This window comes from Herpailurus yagouaroundi, unplaced genomic scaffold (genome assembly GCF_014898765.1).
Source record: "Herpailurus yagouaroundi ecotype Mexico unplaced genomic scaffold, PumYag 183, whole genome shotgun sequence".
Taxonomy (NCBI): domain Eukaryota; kingdom Metazoa; phylum Chordata; class Mammalia; order Carnivora; family Felidae; genus Herpailurus; species Herpailurus yagouaroundi.
The window spans coordinates 369,081-374,432 of NW_024412414.1; the positions used below are offsets into that span (position 1 = coordinate 369,081).

The window sequence follows — 5,352 nt, forward strand, 5'->3', positions numbered from 1 at the left end:
AGCTCCCTTCTGTTCCTGGCTTGCGAGGAGATGCTGCCCTGAGGAAAGACATTCTTCTCCCCACACCTATGGGGACGCCCGTATGGTTGTTCTCCTTTCGCTTACGTACGTGACGAACGAAATGATTTGCTCTTCCAGAGTTAAGCCGGACTCGTGCCGCTGGATAAATCATACTTGCACGTGCTGCATTACCTTTTTAGAGATGGCTGGATTTGGTTCGTCCCTATTCGTTTAGGATTTTTGCCGCTGTGTCTCGGGATGAGTCTGGCTTGTGCTTTACCTTCCCATACTTGCGGGGGTGGGCGGAAAGCTTCTATTTCTCAGCACATCCACACCCCGGCCATGCTCATGAGCTCAGTCAGCAAAGCTGGACAGGGCCCCAAGACGGAGGGCCCTGGGTGGGGCCTTGGGTGGGCATGAGCCCATCTGTGCAGCCTGGAGGGCTCTGGGGGGAGAGTTCATGATGTGTGAAGTTGGTGGCTCCTGGCAAAGTCACTGAGGGAGTAGAGACCACCCCCTCCCGCCGACTCCCCTAGTCTGCACAGTGGGTAGGAGCCTGGTGTGGCAGATGCGGACAGGGTTTGGGGACAAAACCTAGAGTTCTCTGACAGGAAGAGTCAGGTTCAAGTCCCTGGGGACTTAAAATCTCCTCCCTCCCCCACCCCTCCTTTTTCCTTCAGATTTGGATTCTGCCTGTGGCCCTGGACAGGGTGGGGAGGGCGTGGCCTGTCTTCCCCTGCTCTCTCCACGGGGAGGCAGGAGGTTGCCGGGAGGAAGGCCAGCCTCTCTCTGTCCATCCCTGTAGCCTCCTAGGCCGCACTGACAGGCTATCAATGCCGACAGTGTCCTTAGTGTGGCCTCCATCCCCACCAGCACATTCCTGGGCACATGTAATTCCTCCCGAAGCCTTATTGGGAGAAGCCCCCTCTGCAAAAAGCCCCTAGATGCCGCTGGATTCCTTCCTACCTGCTCATTTCCTGCTCCCAGCAAGGTCCCCTGCTGCTGTCGCCCCCCCATAGCCAGGCATCCCCATAGGGCGAGGAACTGGCAAGGCAGTCCACACCTGGCCCCCTGTTGTGGTGACCATCCGCGGGCCCTGACAGGCAGTCCCTGTGCCTTCTGCCTGCCCTGCCCCATCTTTCCCACTCTCTTCTCCCCTGCGCACACAGGCCCAGGACCCAGGGGTCCTGGTCCACTCCAGGAGATGACATCCAAACTGAGAGTGGGGTGCCCACCTCCCCTCCTTGCAGATCTACCCAATCCCTTAGCATTCTGGCTTTTGAGGGGGCTTTACTTTTCGGGGGGGAAAGGAAGCTTGGCTCCTGCCCCCATAAGCAACAGTTTATGCCCCTCCTCCTGGTGGTCTGTATATGCAGACTGATGGGGTAGGGCAGAGGGTTCCTGGGATGACGGCTGGAGCTGCAGGCCGCTTCCGTCCCTCACTGGCTTCTGGCTTTCTTTCTTTCTTTCTTTTTACTTTTTTTAATGTTTATTTATTTTTGAGAGAGAGAAAGAGAGACAGAGTGTGAGCGGGAGAGGGGCAGAGAGAGAGGGAGAGGGAGACACAGAATCCGAAGCAGGCTCCAGGCTCTGAGCTGTCAGCACAGAGGCCGACGCGGGGCTCGAACTCATGAACTGTGAGACCATGACCTGAGCTGAAGTTGGATGCTCAACCGACTGAGCCACCCAGGCACCTCGTCTGGCTTTCTTTAAAATGTGGGCTTCGGGGACTTCTTTGTCCTCAGCTCTGGGTCATGGCCACCAGTTCCTGCTAAAGTGAGAATCTCAGCACCCTGTGCTACTGACAGGCTCAGATAAGCAGGTAACTTGCCCATGGCCACATGGGGTCTTCTCGTCAGATCTGGGACTGGCTTCCCTCCCCTGATGGGGACCCTCCCTCCGTCATTCTCTCTTGTCCTGACATTTAGGGTTACAAAAGATGATGTGGGGCAAGGATTTGAGTGCAGGTAGTGTATTTGGGATATGATTCCAGAAACCACAGTGACGATGTGAGGCAGGGGAAGGAAGAAAGCCAACAAAAGCTGCGTTTACCAAAGAGTCACCATTGGAGGCAATTGGGGCGAAAGCCAGCTGGGGACCCTGAGGGGACTGTGCAGGGCAAACCTCAGAATTGCCCGGCATGGGCCGAGGAAGCTGGGATGTGCGCCCACCAGTCCTGCCCCTTATTGGTTGAGGCTGTTCCCGGAGGCACGAACCGCACGGCACCTGGGGCTGTCCTGCAGGCCAGGTGCTCTCTTGTCAACAGAAGACATTGGTGTGTGCAGCGGGGACCACGGAGGCCACAGTGGCGTCCCTCGCGGGCTGACAGGTGATGGGCAGGGCATGGATGTTGTCTGCCACTGGGCCACTCTCTAGCCATCCCTTTAGAGTCTTAATAAAAGCAGAAGCAGACCAGTGAGGGACATCGCGGCTTACCCCGCAGCCCTGTCCTTTATTAACCCCTTAGGCCTCCGTCCTAAGTGTGTGCATGCTGGATTTTCACAAATCAAACCCAGTCATGAAACTGGCACTCAGATCAAGAAGCAGAACCCAGCCGGCCCCCTGAGAGTCGCCCCCGTGCCCCCTTCCGGTCACCACCGCACGCAGGGGACCTGCTCCCAACTCCTAATGGCAAGGGATTCGTTCCGCCCATTGTCGAACTTGGTAAACAACGGACTCATACTTGTGTAATCTGTTGAGCCCGACTTGAGCTCGGAGCTGTATTAGTGAGCTACATCCGTGTTGGTGCGCGTGGCCGTGAACTCCTTGCTTTCGCCGCGCTGCGGTACCCTCGGCTGTGCGAACGCACCGCGACCTGCGTCTCCATCCCGCTGCTGTTGGACGTTTGCGTGGGTGTCCGGGCTGGGGAATGACGAACAGGGCTGCTGGGGACCAAGGTCTTGTCCTCACTTCTGGAGGACACATGCTGTCCTCCTCTGGAGTCGACACTCAAGAGTGGAATTTCTGGGTCATAGGCTGTGCATGTGCTCAGCTTTAGTCAATCCCACCAAATAGTTTCCTAAAATGATTGTACCATGTGAGACTCCCACCAGCGGCGGACAAGAATTCCAGTTGCTTCACTTTCTTGCCCACACTTGATCCTTCCATTATTTTCCCTCTGCAACTCCGGGGGGGGGGGGTCGCGTGGCCTCGGCTGTGGTACACTGGTGTTGTGGGGCGCCCCCCCCCCCCCCCCCCCCCCCCCCCCCAGCCCTCACTCACATTTCGAGGGTGAGAAAATGCAGGCTCAGAGAGGGGAGGCCCTTGCCCCGCATCACACAGCTTGTGGGTGGCAGGCTGGGAACTTGAGTTCTTTGCAGGAGACCTTCTGAGGGCTGGCAGGCAGGCAGGGTGGATACTCAGATTTCCAGATGTGAAGTGGCGAGTGGGGCTGGGGCCTCCCCCTCTTCCCCTGGAAGCTGTCGAGCAGGCCGGCGCTGACACCCTGTCCCTTTCCGCTCTCGGACTCTCTGAGGGGAAGCTGCACGGCCTGCGTGTTCTTGCAGGGAGGCCAGGGTGAGGTCTGGTGGAAGAGGACGCCCCCTGCAGCCCACCTTGATGGCAGAGAGTGTGCTGGGGTGTGGTCCCGGGCAGGACCCCTCAGGGCAGCAGAGCGGTGGAGTCAGGCTGCCCGCGTGTAGTCCGCCCTCTGCCTCTCCTGGCTGAGCCCAGGGCTCGTGACCATGACCTCTAAGCCTCCCGCATTTCTCATCTGCTAAGTGGGCCTGGTGGCAAGGCCTGCCTGGAGGGTTGGCGTGAGCCTCGCTTGACAGGAGAAGAGGGCACACGCTCTGGCTGGCTCCCCCCCGCCCCACAGGAGACTCAGACGGGAGCGGCTGGGGGTGTGGGGGGCAGCAGAAGGGGAGCTCTCCTCAGCGTCTGTGGCCTCTGGCACTCTGGGCAGGGCCTGGAGTTGAGAGGGGTGCTGGGATGCTGCCTGCACACCCACCCCCTCCTCCCACGTGTTGGCGTGTGGTTTTGTTCAGCTGGGGCCAAGCTGTTGGGGGGGAGTTTCCGTGAAAGAGGCTGGGAACAAGGCCCCTTTGTCTGGCCTGGGGTCTGCCAGCTCACTGGGCCTGAAATTGTAGGTCAGACCTCAAGCCGGCCATCCAGGGGCACATCTCTGGTGGGAAGAAGGCTGGGGATCCCTTCTTTGAGACGGGGAAACTGAGACAGAGAAGATATCAGGCTTGTCTAGAAAGCTCCATCCGTCAGCGGGGGAGGCAGGACCCGGTTCCCCTCCTCCACCTTAGTGTCGGATCCTAGTGGCCCCTGGGTCCCTCCCGGGGTCTGCGTTGGTGAAAGCGCTTCTCTTTAACAGTCCCGTGCTGCCCCTGCCATCCCTCCCTCCTCCTCCCCCTTCCACAGATTCTTAGAGAGCTGGCCGACTGCGGCCACATTTCCAGTTACCAGGAATATAAGCCTGCAGAGCAGTCACTGTCTTGGCCCTCAGGGAGTTTGCCGTCCAGTTTCCAGCACAGGGGTGGTGGCCCTGAGACAGAGTGAGCAGGCGCTGTGGCCCTACAGTCTGGGTGGGGGTGGGGAGAAGCCAGGAGGGTTCCCTGGAAGAGGTGATGTTTTAGCTGAGACTTGAAGGCTGAGAAAGAAGTAGCCAGGCAAGGATGTGGGGATGTGGGGATGTGGGGTCCGTAGGGAGAGGGAGGCATTTTCTGGCAGTGGCCCAGAGCAAGCAGGAGCTGGAAGGTTGCAGAAGCAGGGTGTAGGCAAGCAAGTGGAAGAGGGGAGGGGAGAATGTGAGAAGAGAGTGTCAGGAAACAGCTCCTATCAAGAATGGAGACACGGATGGGAGCCAAACCACTGTAGGGCCTTGTTGGCCAGGCCACTGGGCGTGAGCTTTACTCTGAGGCCCCCTGGGAGTCACCGAAGGGCTTAAAGGCAGGGAGTCACATGGCCGGACCGTGCTTTAGAAATCAGTGATTTCCAAGAAGAATACAATGTTTTTTAGGGGCAAAAGACATACGCAGAAATTGCATAAAAGAGGCAACGCAGATGGCTGACAAACACATGTCAAGATGCTCATCCTCGTTAGTGACAAGGGACACGGAAATTAAAACCGCACCGAGATACCATCTCACACCTGCTGCGTGGGCAAATGTTGACAAGGGTTTTCGAGGAGGTGCAGCCCTCAGCAGCAGCTGGCGGGATGGGTACGAACCCTCTGAAACAACAGTCTGGCATGAGCCGGTGAACTTGAACATGTGCACACCCCATGACTCAGCGCTCCCTCTCCTGGCCGCTGGCCCTAGAGCACTAAAACAAATGTCACAGGAAGACCGGTACAAGGATCATTACAGCAGCGCTATTTGTTAAGAGGAAAGAAAACCCAGAAAA

The 5,352-nt window shown here is 58.0% G+C and overlaps 1 long non-coding RNA gene across 1 annotated transcript; it reads right to left on the reverse strand.

Moving 5' to 3' along the window:
• Nucleotides 1–1,956: 1,956 nt before the first annotated feature.
• LOC121041388 (uncharacterized) lies at nt 1,957–3,856 on the reverse strand. Its single transcript, XR_005795714.1, has 2 exons — nt 3,223–3,856; nt 1,957–2,391 (listed from the first exon to the last, which is right to left on the reverse strand). It is a non-coding gene; the product is annotated as an uncharacterized LOC121041388 (long non-coding RNA).
• Nucleotides 3,857–5,352: the final 1,496 nt, after the last annotated feature.